General features: G+C 46.8%; 1 protein-coding gene across 3 annotated transcripts in view; it reads left to right on the top strand.

Moving 5' to 3' along the window:
- The window catches only part of LOC126986591 (dipeptidase 1-like), a 337,773-nt gene that overhangs the window by 22,258 nt on the left and 299,239 nt on the right, over window positions 1–16,276 (top strand). The window contains exon 1 of one of the 3 annotated variants that reach the window (XM_050842853.1): window positions 9,759–10,083. The exons of 1 other annotated variant lie outside the window; for it this stretch is intronic. The gene's annotated coding sequence lies outside the window, so the exon portion shown is untranslated. Of the gene's footprint in view, window positions 1–9,758; window positions 10,084–16,276 lie in introns of those variants that run through there. One more of the 3 variants, XR_007739832.1, reaches the window with a different exon arrangement.

Raw genomic sequence — 16,276 nt, 5'->3', positions numbered from 1 at the left:
ACACACACACACACACACACGCACACGCACATAGGAAATCTCGTATTCTTTCCCGTGTAAAAGAAAATCATGTATTCTTTGTGTCTTCCACATGTGTTCGTCTCCTCACACTTTGCTCTTCCTCTTCCTCCTCCTCCTCCTCCTCCTCCTCCTCCTCCTCCTCCTCCTCCTCCTCCTCCTCCTCCTCCTTTGATTCAACTGTATTCCATTATCTTGTCTTTTCCTTTCCATCCATCTCCCTGTGTTCTCTTTCTCCTTCAGGTTTTTTATTTTTTTTATTTTTTACAGCAAAGGAGACAGTGCAAGGGCGTAAAAGAAGAAAACAACAATGAAAAAAAAAAAAAAAACCCAGCCTGCTACCTACTGCTTATCGTCCTTCCATCTCTCCCATCCTTCCCCTCTTCCTCCCTCTCCCTGTCACCTCCCCTTCCTCACCCTCCTATACCATCGTACTGTACATTACCCCTTCCTCTGCCCCTCCAGTCTCATACCTCCCTTTCTTCTCCTACCCAGCTGTCCATCTCTTCACTGCCCCCTCTCCTCCTCCCACCCCTTGCCCTGCCCTTCCCCTACCGCTCCCCTGCCTATGATCCGCACCTGTCACTCGGGCCTGATTCGGAAGGTTTGGCCTCAGTGAAATAAACGAAAAATAGAAAAAAAAATCTTGGCCCATATTTAATCTATAGGCTCTTGGTCCCCTGCCGCCTGCAATATCACCTCGAGTCTCTTCTGTAAGGGCGGCCACCTGGAGCGCCGTTCAAGGCTAGGCCGGGGTAGGGGTGAAGAGATATTGCATGGATATATATATTTTTTGTATATTTTTATGTTTAACTTTTTTTTGTTTTTTTTGCCGGGTGTAATTTAAAGGGACGAGGGGTGTCATCGCCTGCCCGCCGCGAGCCACAAGCTGACGAGGCTGCTGGGTCCCTGATGTTCTGCCCCCTCCCTTATACCCCCCTGTACCCCCTCTCCACCCTGATGCTGACACTCACTCCCTTCAAGCCCCTTACACGCTTGACACGCTGGCCGGGAAGAAAGTCGCAGGGAAAAAAAAGTCACAGAAATACGGTTAATTTGGGTTTGAAAAATAAAAGTCGCTGCTTAGTTAAATATCACAAACTATATAGGTACCCACGTCCCCGCCCCCCCCAGCCACTTCCAACCTCCCCACCTCCCCGCCCCGCCCCGCCCCGCCCCTTCCAACCTCCCCACCTCCCGCCCCGCCCCGCCAGACCCGCCACTCCGTCAGTCCGTGTAGAGCAACGAGGAGGAAAAGGAGCCGAGCGAACCCCTTACTCGCGTCCCCCAATGACATCTAAATCTTTCAGGCCAGACACACTCGGCGCCCCGCGATGAAAGCCCCGACACGCGCGCCACTAATGAGGGCAAAAAACAACCTCCTGCCCCGCCCCGACCCGATGCTGACGTGAGGGGGGGCTTGGGGCGGCGATGGGGGAAGGGGGTGGGAGTGGGGAATGTTTGGGTGGATGGGTGTGGGTGGGTGAGTGATTCTGGGTGGTGGGTGTAGGGGCTGTTTTGGGGGATGTTGGTGTGTGGTGGGTATGGGGGTGGGGGGTGGGAAATACTCGGGGTGGGTGGGGGGGGGGAGGTTTGGGGGGGTAGTGAGTGTGGGGGACTGTTTGAGTGGGTGGGCTCGTGTGTGTGTGTATGTGTGTGTGTGTGTGTGTGGAAGGGGGGGGGATGCTCTGATGTGTGTGTGTGTGTGTGTGTGTGTGTGTGTGTGTGTGTGTGTGTACCCTTCCGCGTGTAATCGTCAGGGGGTTGTGGTGTTCGTAGTAGAGAGGGGGTAGGGAGGGGGGGGTCGTAGTACCGAGGGGGGCGTCGCTACATCTTTTTTCCCCTTCACTTTGAGTCCGTTGATTGTGAGGAAGCGGTGCCGAGGTTCCCGTCCTGTTCATGTTTTCTTTCTGTCTCACTTGCGTTTCGTCTATGTTAATTTGTATACTCTCCTTGTTTTCCTTTTGTTGCGAGTATGTTTTGTGACGGAGGTGTTTTCTTTGTGATCCCTCTCCTCTCTTCTTCCTCCCTCTCCCTTCCTCCTTTTCTCAGTGATCCCTCTCCTCTTTTCTTCCTCCCTCTCCCTTCCTCCTTTTCTCTGTGATCCCTCTCCTCTTTTCTTCCTCCCTCTCCCTTCCTCCTTTTCTCAGTGATCCCTCCTTTGCACCTGTCTTCATTATTTTTCTCTTTTCTTCCCACTTTTCTTTCCTCCGCCTTTCCTTCCTCCCGATCTCTCTTCTCTCCTCTCCTCTTCCTTTCCCCTCAACGTCATTCTTGCTTCTCTCCATCTCCTGTTTTTATTATTTCCCTCCTCTCCCCACCACTCCTTCCTCCCCCTCTTCTTCTTCCACCTTCTTCCTTTCTCCCAATCTTTCTTTTCTACTATTTCCTTCTTCTTTCCTCCTTCTTCTTTTTCCTTACCCTCCATAACCTTCTTTCTTTCTTCCCTCCTTGCTCTTTCCTACAGCGTTTTCCTCCTCTCTCTCCCTTACTCTTTCCTCCCCTCCTTGCTCTATACCTTCTTTCTTCCTGCCTCCTAATCTTTCTTCTCTTCCCTTCTCTCCTCTCCTCATGCTTCTGCTCCGTTCTTTAATGTTTTCTTCTCTCTCTCCCTAACATTCTTTCTTCTCCTTCTTTCCTTTTCGTTCCCTTTCTCTCGATCTTCTTCTCTTTCTCTTTATATTCCTTTCTTTCTCATTCCTTTTTTTCTCCTCCCCCTTTCTTTCTTCCTTCCCTCCTTGGTCCCTACTTCAGTGTTTTTCATCTCCCCACACCAATCTTTCCTCCTCATCTCCCTCTTCCTTCTTCCTTCCTTCCTTCTTTCCTTCGTTTCCGTCTTCATTTCTCCCTTCCCCTTTCCTTCCTAGTTGTTTCCCTTTCTCCTCCCATCACCCCTCCCTCAGTTTTCCTTCTCCCCCAACTTTCTTTCCTCCCCTTTCCTTCCTCTCCCTTCCTTCCTTTCTATCTTCATTCCACCCTTCTTTCCCTTCCTCCTACGAACCCTTCAGCAAAGCCCTATCACCCCCTCCCCAGTTTTCTTCTCTCCCCCCCATTCTCTCGCCACCCTTTCCTTCCTCTCCCTTCTCCCTCCCATCCTTCCTTCCTACCGACCTTCATTTCCCCCATCCCCCTTTTCCTTCCTATAGCTGCTTCCCTTCCTCCTTCCTGCCAATCCTGCACCCCCATCACTCCTTCCCCCCTCCCCCCCTTTCCCCCCCCCCTCCCCTCCCCCAAGGCCGCAGCGGGGTAATGAAGCAAAGCGGAAGTAATGCAGACCAGCGCAGGCGATTCGCTCCCCCAGACGGCAGAGAATTTCGGGCATGGCGGCTGTGGTGGGGGGTGGGGTGGGGGGGTGGGGGGGTGGCTGAAGTGGTATTTATGGAGGCTTGTCTTTCTTTCTTTCTCTTTCTCTCCTTTTTTTTCTCTCTCTCTCTCTCTCTCTCTCTCTCTCTCTCTCTCTCTCTCTCTCTTCGTGTCCTTTGTGGCTTACGGACTAAAAAAGGTTCCTCAGGCTTCTTCTTTTTCTTTTTCTTTCTTTTTTTTTCTTTTTTCTTCTTCTTCTTCTTCTTCTTCTTCTTCTTCTTCTTCTTCTTCTTCTTCTTCTTCTTCTTCTTCTTTCAATTAAACCTCAATATCTTTCCATCAGGGCAGATTCTTCTTCTTCTTCGCACACACACACACACACACACACACACACACACACACACACACACACACACACAAACACAAACACATACACACAAACACACACATTCTCCCTCTCCTCATGCATACACTCACACCCACGCCCCCCCTTCCTCCCCCTCCTGTATGCACTCCTCCCCTTCCTCCCCTTCTCCCCCTCCCCACCTGTTCCCAAATCGCCCCTTCGCCCCCTGCTTCCCTTTCCCTTCCCCTTCAGGACAATACATTCCTTCCCCTCATCCCTCTCCCCTTCCCCTCCAGAATCCTCCCCCCTCGCTTACCTCTCCCATTCCACCTCAGGTATAGAAAAGTGGAGAGGATGCTGAGAGGGGAGAGAAAGATAAGGAAGAGGAGGGAGAAGAGGAGAGAATGGGGGAAGGAGAGGGAAGTAAGAGGCTGGAAGCTGAGAGAAGGGAGAAAGAATGGAGGGGAAGGAGAGGAAAGTGAGAGAAAGGAAGTTGAGAGGAAGGAGAAGCGTAAGGAAGAGGAGGGAGGAAAAGAGGAGAGATAGAGAAGGAAGGAGAGGGAAGTAAGAGGCTGGAAGGTGAGAGAAGGGAGGAGGGTAAGGAAGAAAAGGGAGAGAAAAGGGCAAGAAAGAATGGAGGGGAAGGGAGGAAGAAGAAGGGTAAGGAAGAAGAGGGAGGAAAAGAGGAGAGATAGAGAAGGAAGGAGAGGGAAATGAGAGGCAGGAAGTTGAGAGAAGGGAGGAGGAAAAGAGGAGAGATAGAGAAGGAAGGAGAGGGAAATGAGAGGCTGGAAGCTGAGAGAAGGAAGGAGGGTAAGGAAGAGGAGGGAGAATAGGAGAGAAGGAGAGGAAAGTGAGTCAGGAAGTTGAGAGAAGAGGGAAGGGCAAAGAGGAAAAGGAGGACAAACAGACTGGTATTCCTAGACCCTTCCTCTGTTACATCAATAATTTCTAAACGCTAAAAAAAGATGTTAAACGTGTCCCCATGAGTGTTTTTTAACGTTCTCGGTGCAGAAATTAAGCCAAACTACCAACTGGGTCATATAACTACCCTTGAAAATGCCCACAAATTCTACGAAAGTCTTATTAAATGTATGTGCTTCGCCGTCTAAAAGTTAAGCATCTGACCCACCGCCCCCTGCCCGCCCTGCCCCCATCAGTGTTGTTCTACGTTCTCGGTGCAAGAATTAAGTCAAACTACCAACTGGGTCATATAACTACCCTTGAAAATGCCCACAAATTCCACGAAAGTCTTATTAAATGTATGTGCTTCGGCATTTAAAGGTTAACCCGGAAGCAGCGACGGGCCAAATTTGTGCCACGATATAACTCTCCCAAAATAGATGATACATAAACTCATCAGAAATGCTTTGATATATATTATGAAATGGTTTGTGTGAGTGATGATTTTTTTCTCATTTTTTCTCGCCGCTACCGGGTTAAGTATATGACCCACCGCCCCCTGCCCGCCGCGCCGTGCCAGCTGGGTCAGGCCGTCAGGGGGCGTGGCCGGGAGCGCTGCATTGATCGTGTGCCCCGTAATCAAGTCATTCCGCTGAGTAGTCGGGTCATCAGCACGTGAACCAGGCCGATGCTGCTGCCGGCCGAGTGCTCGCCTCCCGGGCACTGAAATCTCGTTTGTCTGGCGTGTTTATGTAATCAGCAACTTTGGGAAACTCTGTGTAGCATTTTTAGGACTGCAACATGGGGTCAACGAGGGTAGCGCCAGTCCCCAGCACCAGCGGTAGGCGGTGGCTGAGTGGTAGCGTGTTGGGCCCACATTCACCACGTGATGGACGACGCGAGTTCGAATCCCCACGCTACCACCTGGGATTTTTCAGTCACCGCCGAGTGGCTTAAAACTACCCACATGCTGTCCTGAAGATCACCCATCAACCCGGACTCTAGAGGAAACCGTCCAAGTGAATCAAGAACGAGTTCCGGCAGCATGAGCCAAGAGAAGATGGCGCCACTATAAAAAAAAACACCAGCCCCCAGCAGCACCAGCCCCCAACACTAGCCCCCAGCAATACAGGAGCGGCTGAGACCTTCCGGAGGTGCTTTTATGTCCCTGATGGTAGTATGACCCTTTTTCTGCACCCTGAACCTAAAAAAACACTTAAAAGAACCCGATTGATCTCCTTTCTGCCTTTTTTTTTTTTTTTTTTTTTTTTTTTACAACAAAGGAGACAGCTCAAGGGCACAAAAAAAAAGGAAATAGTTGGAAATAGTTGATGTTAGCGGCGAAAGTGTTTGAGAATACCGACCTTACCCTCCCATGCGCGCCGTTCACGTCAGACCCCGGGCAGCGTGGCTCAGGGGCGGGTCGTGATCGAAGTCCATTACGCCTAACATCAGGTCCTCCCCGGCCACGCATGTCAGGTCGCCTCGCTGCCGCCCTAATAAAATGCGACACTTGCTGCAAAGAGAACAAAGACCCGTCGCTCGTCGCCGCCAGAAGCTGTGTTGTATCGCGTAATTATGTGACTATATGACCCCCCACTTCCCCCTCCCCTTTCCTCCCGACACGCGCCCCTACCCCCCACTTACCCTTCCATGCGCAACCATAATCCATGTTTTTTTACTTCTATTTTTTATTTTTTTGACTGCCTGTTGATTGCGAGTCCAGCACTTGATTGGAGAAGCACAGGCACATGCGGAAAGTCGCGCCGTACTAATGATCAACGCTGAGGATTTGACGCCGCCCTTTCACTAGAGTGGCAAAAAGCAAGCGAGAAAAAAAGAAAAGGAAAAAAGTCTCCTCGTGAAGTGTCGCTGTTGGAGGCAGAAGAGAGCCATATTTTTAAAACATTTCTGGGCCCAAGAACACGTAATTTACTAGTCTCTCGTGGGAGTTTAGGGCATTTCCAGGGATACTTTTATGACCCTGGTGGTAGTCTGAGCCTTCTTCTGTACCGTGAACCTAAAAGCACACTCATTATAACTCGATTAACCTTCTTTTTGGCCTTTGGAAAGAGTTGGCGTGAAGGGTGGGAGCATCTGACCATACCTACCAGAGGCCCACATGATCACTCTTGGAAACCTTTGTACAGTTATTTAAAAAGGCTCTCGGAGAAGTTGTATTGGGGTGGTTTCTTGACCTTGGCGGTAGTGTTGGAAGGCCTCTACGCCATGAACGGGGAAACCACTCATGATAACCAGACGGATCTCCCCTGTGGCCTTCAAAACCGGAAGAAGTTGTATTGTTTTCCCTGGGTGGTTTCTTGACCCTGGTGGTAGTTTTTGGAAGGCCTCCGCGCCATGAACGGGGGAAAAAAAGACTCATGATAGCCCGACGAATCTCTCCTGTCGTAACAAGAGCCTGAAATAATTTGATAAGACGAGTCAGAAGCAGCGTTGTCAAATTATCGTATTCACCACATATCGTATCTATCATTTTTATGCCTCAAACTCTCGTACCTACACAAGTAACGTGAGAAAATCAAAGTTAGTGCTAAAACTGTTTAATGTTGATGTTTTTCGTTCTTTGTTTTAGTTATCGGTCAGCAACTACGAAAATGAAATGAGAGGAGTACGATATTTTGGCAACGCTGATGAGTACGATACTTTGGCAACGCGGGTCAGAGGTCGGTATTTTCAGACGCCGCCGCCTCACGCATCATCTATTTCCGGAGGCTGAAACGGAGATCAAACGCGTTCTATTGAGTGTTCTTTTAGGTTCACGGTACAGAACAAGGGTCAAACTACCACCAGGGTCATAAAACTACCCCTGGAAATGCCCACTACCCCTACGAAAGCCTTACCAAATACGTGTCTTTTAGGTTCTCGATATAGAAGAAGGATCAAACTACCACCAGGGTCATAAAACTACCCCTGGAAATGCCCACTACCCCTACGAAAGCCTTACCAAATACGTGTGTTTTAGGTTCACGATATAGAAGGGTCAAACTACCACCAGGGTCATAAAACTACCCCTGGAAATGCCCACTACCCCTACGAAAGCCTTACCAAATACGTGTGCATGGGCGGTGAAATGTTTTAAGAATACGAGCCACTGACCCGCCGGCCACACGTCATTAAGCGCCACTTGATGCCACGCGCCCCGGTTCACTAGATCCAAGTGTTAAAAACTCTAATGATTTACACGTGAAATGCGACCCCCCCTTTTTTTTTTTTTTAGCGGGTTCAAATGCGTCCTCCTAAAAGCTTCCCCGGCGTGAATGACTAAATTTGATGCCTCTGCAATTATGTCCTTTTAAGAGTGTTTGATCCTCCGCGGATATAAATATACATACACCGGTCATTCAATATATGCGAATTCGCTCATATGCGACTAACCTAAATGTGCCAAGTATTCGTTTTATGCGAGAAAAATTCGCTATTATGCGAGAAGCGGCGCTGGTGAGACTGGTTGGTGAGGTATGAAGGCCGAATCGCACTACATAGAGGGCGGCGGGTGGGTGCAAATGTTTCCCTGCACTTTCCTCGCCTCTGATCCTAAAGTTAATCCTCGGGTAGATAATTATCAGCTTAAATCGTAGACTTTGGGTGTGTCTCCCCGGAAGCAATCTTTAGTGCTGTAGTGCTTTATTATAGTGAAACGGTGCCGGAATAAGTATTTAGAGGCTTCGAAAACGGGTCGCGGAGCATAACCCCCTATAATTAATGGGATGATAGGTTCGATATATGCGAATTCACATTATGCGAGCTTTTTGCAGAACGTAAGCCTCGCATATAACGAATACCTGGTGTACATATTTCGAAAGCTGTTTGTGCGTGTCCTTGTCTTTCGTTGTAACAGCCCCGTTTTGCCAGCCCTGAGAGTGGTGACCATCTTTAAGCTGAGTACAGAGAGTTTCCTACCCACTAATAGAAGGTGGAATATATACTTTTTGTTTTGTTTTTCTTGGATTTAATTTTTAGTATCCTTATTATAAGAGGCGAAGGAGGTAGAGAGTAAGGAGTGCAGACGCTATAAGCCGCCTCTTCACCAGCCCCAGACACCCGAGGCCCCGCGAAATGGAAAATGAAAGTGAGAGTAATGAGAGAAGTAGAAAGATAAGTATATATAAGTAAATAAATAAGAATATCTAATAGAAATCATTGGGGAAAAACGACGAATATAGCCTACAAATCTTTTATCTCTCCATCCCTTCTCTTCCGTTCTCTCTTCAAATCTTCCTTTTCCTCCTCCACCTTTTTCTTCATATATACGTAAAAAGGTGAACATTGCAATTTTTATCACCAAATAATCAGTCAACTCCTATGAACATCTTATCCGAATTTTCGAATTGTTTAAGTCGTTCACTCGTTCAGGTTTGTATACGAAGAAAAAAAGAAAAAAAAAGTGAATGTTTAATGATCAGGAAGGGTTCAGTCAAGGGATTGAGGCGTGGGTTCGAAACAAGTGTCGTTTGTCCCGAGTTAACGCAGAGAGAGAGAGAGAGAGAGAGAGAGAGCGCACGACAGTCTTTATAAATATTCTGTTCCTGACTAATTTCTCAGTATTCGTAACAGCATTCCCGAGAGAGAGAGAGAGGCATTTATTGGAGGCAAAGGACCTACGATCTTTTTTTCGAACAGACTAGATTAGCTGTCTCTCTCTCTCTCTCTCTCTCTCTCTCTCTCTCTCTCTCTCTCTCTCTCTCTCTCTCTCTCTCTCTCTCTCTCCACATACATCTTCCTTTTCCTTTCTCCCTTTCCTTCATTCCTATTCATCTCTATCCCTTCTCCCTTCCTCCTGCAATTCTTCCTTTTTCTCCTCCCTCTCCTTTCTTTCACCCTCTTCAAACCCTTCCTTCTCTTGTCTTCCTCCTCCTCATCAGTTTCCTAATATTTCCTTGCCTATCCCTTCTCTTCCTTCCTCCTCCTCTCCTTTCTTTACCTTCCTCTCTTCTCCTTCTCCTCCTCTCCTTCCCTTTCCTCTCATTCTCCAAACTATCAATTCCCTCATTTTTCCTTGCATTCCCGCCTCTTGCTAGCCATTTCCATCCCTCTCATCGACCACTCCTATCCCCCTCTCCTCTCCCTCCCCTCTCCAACCTCTCCCTCCCCCCTCCCTTTATCCCCCCCTCTACACCCCCTGAGCGAGAGCCGGAGACTGGCAACAAGCGGATCGGGCGATTGGTCTGGCCGAGCGAAGCACTTGACCAAGATTCAGGCGATGTCACCTCACTCCTCCTTCCTCACGTGTCTCAGTGTTGCTCCAGCCGTGGTCGAGTGAGGGTGTCGCTGGCGGTGCTCCGAGTCAGCGTCCAGAGCCTGAGGCGGGGGTGACTTGCCTAAACGAACTGTGAGGAAGTGTTGAGGATTTTTGGGATTGTTGTTATTGTTGACGGTAGATTGTGTTAGTGTTCCCGGGTAGAGGATTTGAATACGAGTACTATACCTGTGTTTTTGCGTGTACGTGCGTGTGTTCGTGTGTCTTCAAGGTGCTCATCAGTGCTTTATTTAAGGTGAGTGTGATTAATATTTGGGTGTTTTTTGTTTGGTTTAGGAGTTTAGGAGTATGGAAGTGGGTTAATGTGTGTGTGTGTGTGTGTGTGTGTGTGAACGAGTGATTAAGAGTGCGGAGGTGGTTCATGATTTTTCAAGGGTTTAATGACCGGCGAAATGATGCAAATGAGTGAACGAGTGAATGAAAGTTTTGTGTGTGTGTGTGTGTGTGTGTGTGTGTGTGTGTGTGTGTGTGTGTGTGTGTGTGTGTGTGTGTGTGTGTGTGTACCAAGTTTTAATTAAAGGTGAGAGAGAGAAGTCAACTGATCATATTCCACTAATACAACTAAAAGATGAGTTTCCTATGTAATTATGATGCTTAATATGTTTCAAATGGTTCAAATGCTTCGTCGAGACAGTCCACACGTATACTCATTGCCCCTGTGCCCTGCTCCGTGTTAGTGTAGGTGTAGAGGTGTCTTGTAGCTCTGGGGAGGGTAGAGTACCCTAATGGGGAGGTTGAGCCCCATCATATAGGGAGAGTCAAGTATGCAGGTAAGTAATCAGAGAGTCAGATATAGAGGCAGAAAGTCAGATATGCTTGCAGAGAGAGAGAGAGAGAGAGGTGCAGGGGAACGGAGAGCGCGTGAAACCTAATCGAGTAGACGTGTCGAACTGAAGCATATCGAACCGAAGCTCCATTCCGGCTCGGGAGTGTTAGTGAATGAGCCACAGAGATATTAGAGACTATGAACACCTGCCTCTCGTCTATCCCTCACCAACACACGCACGCACACACACGGGCTAACTATTCATGGGATCTTTTTTTTTTCTCCTTTTCCTCTCCCTCCTTTTCCTTGATCTTTTCTCTCTTCTCAGCTTCCGTCTCCTCCTTCCTCTGTTTTCTTCCTCCCTTTCCTTCTCTCCCTCTTCTTTTTTTTCTCATTTTCTCTCCTTCCTTTTCCTTGATCTTCTCCTTCCTCTCAAGTTCCGTCTCCTCCTTACTCTCAACTTTCCTCCACACTTTCCTCTCCTTTCCTCCCTCTCCTCATTTTTTTCTCCTTTTTCTCTCCCTCCTTTTCCTTCCCTTTCTGTCTTTTCTCCTTTCGTATTCTCCCTCCTCACAACTTCCGTCTCCTCCTTCCTCTCAAATTTCTTCCTTACTTTCCTTTCCTTCCCTCCCTCTCTCTTTTTTCTCCTTTTTCTCTCCCTCCTTTTCCTTCCCTTTCTGTCTTTTCTCCTTCCGTATTCTCCCTCCTCTCAACTTCCGTCTCCTCCTTCCTCTCAAATTTCCTCCTTACTTTCCTCTCCTTCCCTCCCTCTCTTCTCTTTTCTCTCCCTTCTTGCCCTTCCCTCTCTTCTCAACTTCTGCCTTTTTCCTCCTCTCAACTCTCGTCTCCTCCTTCCTCAATTTTCTTCCTCAGTTTCCTCTCCTTCCCTCCCTTTCTTCCGTAATTCTTCCTCCCCCTTTTCTCTCCCTCTAGGATGGGGTTCAATCTCCCCGGTACTCTACCCTCCCCAGAGCTACAAGACACCTCTACACCTACACTGACACGGAGCAGGGCACAGGGGCAATGAGTATACGTGTGGACTGTCTCGTTGAAACATTTGAACCATTTGAAACCTATATTAAGCATCATAATTACATAGGAAACTGATCTTTTAGTTGTATTAGGGGATTATGATCAGCTGATTTCTCTCTCTCTCTCTCTCTCTCTCTCTCTCTCTCTCTCTCTCTCTCTCTCTCTCTCTCTCTCTCTCCACATCTTTAAACTTACACGGTGCTTATACTCAAGATTATCAAGCTTCCGCCGCTACGATGATCTTAAGCTTAATATAAAGTTTGTGAGATTGATCCTTGTCATCCGCCTCCCTCGCCTCCTGTCTCTCGCCCTCCTCTCGTTCTTGTTGTGTGCCCTCCTCTCCCCTCCCTTCCTCTCGCCCACTCTCTCTTTCCTCCTCCTCTCTCTTCCCTCCTCTCTCTCTTTTCTACTCTATTTCCTACTCTTTTCTTCTCTACTTCCTACTCTCTATTCTTTCTTCCTCTTTCTTTTTTCCTTTTTTTTTCCTCCTGTCTCGTTTTTTTTTCCTCCTGTCTCTCCCTTTTCCTCCTGTCTTTTTTTTTCCCTCGCCAATTCTTTTCTTTCCTTCTTCCTCTTCCTTCCTTCCATTTCTCCTCCTCTCCCTCTCTCCTCCATTCCCCTTCTTCCATAATACCTCCTCTCCCCTTTCTCTCCCTCTTCCCTTCTCTCCCTACCTCTCTGCTACACTCCCTTAATTAATCCTCTTTCCCTCCTTACCTTCCTATATCTCTCCCTCCCTCCTTCCTCCTCCTCCCTTCCTCCTCGTCCCATTACATTCCTCCTCCTCTTTCATAAGCCTTTCTCTCCTCCCTCTCCTCTCTCTCCCTTTATCTCCACATCTTTCTCTCCCCTCTTTCATTTATCTTTTCTTCCTTACCTCTATCTCTCCCACTTCCTCTTTCTTCTCTCTCTCTCCCCTTTCCTTAATATCCTCCCCTCCTTCGTTCTCCCCATATATATTCTTTTCCTTCTCCCTTTCCTCCCCTCTCCGATTCCTTCCTCCATTCCCCCCCCTCTCACCTTTCCTCCTCCAGCATTCCGAAGCCTAATTAATGAACAGGTGAATACGGTGTCATGGTGGTGGTGGTGTTGAAGGTGATGGTGAACGTCTTAGTTATGGTGGTGGTGATGATGGAGGGATAATAACTGGTGGATATGTAGTAGTAGTAGTAGTAGTAGTAGTAGTAGTAGGAGGAGGAGGAAGAGTAGGAGGAGAAAGAGGAAGAATGATGTTAATTTCTGGTGTAATTAACTTCCTGGTGGTGATAAAAGTGAAGGTAGTGGTGGTGGTGATGGTGATGACAGAGGTGGTGGTGATGGTGGTGGTGGTGACGCGTGTTTCATTTCCACATATTTTCCTTACCCGCAAATTATCGAGTTATATTTAGAAGGGAACGACCAGCTGAGACAGGCGTAGATTTTGAGAGAGAGAGAGAGAGAGAGAGAGAGAGAGAGAGAGAGAGAGAGAGAGAGAGAGAGAGAGAGAGAGAGAGAGAGAGAGTCACGCATCACAACAGTCGAGTTCAGTCACCTGGGACGAGAGAAGCAAGGGGGAAAGAGACGCATTCAGATTGATCCTCCTCCTCCTCGTCTTCCTCTTTCTTTCCTCCCTCGTCCTCCTCCTCCTCTTCCTCCATCTTCTCTCATTTTATTACGTTTTTCCTTTCTCTAATTGTTTGCCCCTTGCTGTTCTTCTTCTTCTCTCTCTTCCTCCTCCTCCTCCTCTTCCTCTTCCTCCTCCTCCGAGAATCAGGAAGATATTGCTTTTTTTTTTCTCCGTTTACTAATGATCCTGGTGACACATTTTCTCTCTCTCTCTCTCTCTCTCTCTCTCTCTCTCTCTCTCTCTCTCTCTCTCTCTCTCTCTCTCTCTCTCTCTCTCAATTACATCCTTTTGCTCTATTTCTCACTATTATATCTTAGTCCCATTCAAAAGACAAGTAAGAACCCTAATTTCCAAGTCAACACACAACTCTACTCTTTTCAAGTCAACTCACAACTCTACTCGTTCTTCAATGAGTTACTTCTTATTCAATGACCAAGTTTTCCTCAATGTATTCTCGCTATTATCTCCCTTCGGTCTGTCAAAGAAAAGTAACAATCCTAATGTAATTGAACGTTATATCACTATTCGTAATCTGAGTTCTAGATAACTGAAAATATGAAGAACAGTAATATTGAGGAAGAATAACCCGGAAGTAATTACCAAGAGAAGAATTTTCCTTCCTTGGTCGGTAAAATATAGGATCGTATTCTGAAACATTTCGCCGCCCAAGAACACGTATTTGACAAGGCTTTCGTAGGAGTTCTGGGCATTTCCAAGAGTAGTGTTATGCTCCGGGTGGTACTTTGACCCTTCTTCTGTATTATGAACCTAAAGAAACGCTCATTAGAACCTGATTGACCCCCTCTTTGACCTTTAGAAATAGCTGATGTGAGAACCCAAAGTATCTTATAATATCGACCATAGTATCGCTAACCCCGGATTCGTGTTGTCGTATTTTTGCCACGAACTAAACTCGGGCAACCAAATAACGTAACCTCCCTTTAATAGTCGCCTTCCAGCTGCTCTCGAATGGTAATCTACGCCTCTATTACAAGCTGTGTTTCTATTCCTTTGATGTCATTTCCAACCATGTCAATGTGCCAGACTCGAGGATTCTAAGAACTACTTTTACCGTACGGGATAACAGCTACACTCAACATGATTTTTCTCTGTTAGGGATTGTGTACCGTAATTAAGCTAAGAAAAACCTAATTGACCGCAAATTATGTGGAATTCTGTAAAGACGAAAAATTGTTTAAATCATCCGCTGCGATTGGCACGGATTTAGTCTTCACTGGTAACCTGGCAACATACACTCTCAGGTATTTCTCTGCCTCTGTGGTGGATAGTGGAGTGTTTCCCATGTGGTATTGGTGTGCTGGATATCCCCTCCCAAGGTGCAGGACTTTACATTTTTCTTAATTGAATTGTAGCAGCCACTTTTTGTTCCATTCCTGTAGCTTGGTGATGTCTTCTTGTAGGAAATCCGCAGTCAAGGGGTTAAAACCTGCCGTTTATTTTTGAGTTGTTAATCAGGAACATCTGTTAGTAAGGGAGAGCTTGGGAGACGGTCGTTAGCATCTATTGAAAGCTAACCTAACCTTTCTAAAATTGTAACCTCGCTCCCTTAATACATGGTAACCTAGCCTCTAACGCTCCAGGAATGTACAAAGTGTCCATTATCTCTTTTATTAACAAACTTCTTTTCTCTCTTTTCTAGACGCAACTTAATTACCTTCCGGCTTCTGCATTTTGCTCGTTAATCTAATTTTCGTAAGGGTAGCGGAAAGAAATTGCTTGTAGATTATTCTTTACACATTTTTTACTAATATTTATTCGTCATTTTCGTTATCATTATCATTATTACAATTATTATGATCATTACCATTATTGATATTATTTGAATTACATATTCAATTAAAAAGGAGAGGGAAAATGTGTGTGTGTGTGTGTGTGTGTGTGTGTGTGTGTGTGTGTGTGTGTGTGTGTGTGTGTGTGTGTGTGTGTGTGTGTGTGTGTGTGTGTGTGTGTGTGTGTGTGTGTGTGTTAATTTCTCCCCCGCTGTCATACTTTTTTTCATAGCAGGGAGAGGGTAGGAAGAGGAGGAGGAGGAGGAGGGAGGAGGAGAGTGGGAACAGAGAAGGGAGGAGGAGGAGGAGAGGTGCAGAGGAGGAGGAGAGGTGCAGAGGAGGAGGAGAGGAGAGGAGGTGGAGAGGGGAGAATGGAGGAACGAAGAGAGAGAGAGAGAGAGAGAGAGAGAGAGAGAGAGAGAGAGAGAGAGAGAGAGAGAGAGAGTCGAAGAATAAGTGGGGGAACGAGAGAAAGGGAGGAGGAGGGGGAGGGAGAGACAGCGGTGGATTGGGGGAGGGAGTAGAGAGCTAGAGAAATGGATAGAATTTCCTTTGATACCGAGGGAATGTGAAATTGTGTCGACAGTCGATTAATATTGTCCGGCCGCGCTGCGTATCCCGCCATTTTTGAGCCGTTTATTTTTTTTGCATAGTTTTTATTTTTTCTGAGTGTTGGAGCCGCGTAATATTGCTCGTGCGTTTTGGCGGGAGATATTACTATACTGATATTACCACTACTACTAATACTCTTAATACTATTCCTATTATTACTGAGTTTGTTCCTACTGTTTCTACTACTAGTTTTTCTTTTACTTCTTCTACTACTATTACTACTACTATTACTACTATTACTATTACTACTACTACTACTACTACTACTACTATTACGACACTTATCTTCCATCTTGACATTTTTATATATATATTTTTTCTTCCTCATACTTTTCTGTGTTGTCCTCAAACCCGGTCCATTTTTTTTTCTCATACAAACAACTAAAAACTGTGAGCATGGACATAATTAAACGTGGAAAAGGACGAATCATCATCATCATCGTCATTAGTCTCTCTCTCTCTCTCTCTCTCTCTCTCTCTCTCTCTCTCTCTCTCTCTCTCTCTCTCTCGCCTAAACCAATACGGAAAAAGGAGGCTGCAGGGAGGTGTTAATGAGCCCGCGAAGCCAGGTAGATGCAATTAGATATCATGGACAGGTAATTAAAGGAAGCACGCCGGTAAT

This window comes from Eriocheir sinensis, chromosome 62 (assembly GCF_024679095.1).
Source record: "Eriocheir sinensis breed Jianghai 21 chromosome 62, ASM2467909v1, whole genome shotgun sequence".
Classification (NCBI taxonomy): domain Eukaryota; kingdom Metazoa; phylum Arthropoda; class Malacostraca; order Decapoda; family Varunidae; genus Eriocheir; species Eriocheir sinensis.
This window is presented reverse-complemented; position numbering and strand designations above follow the sequence as displayed.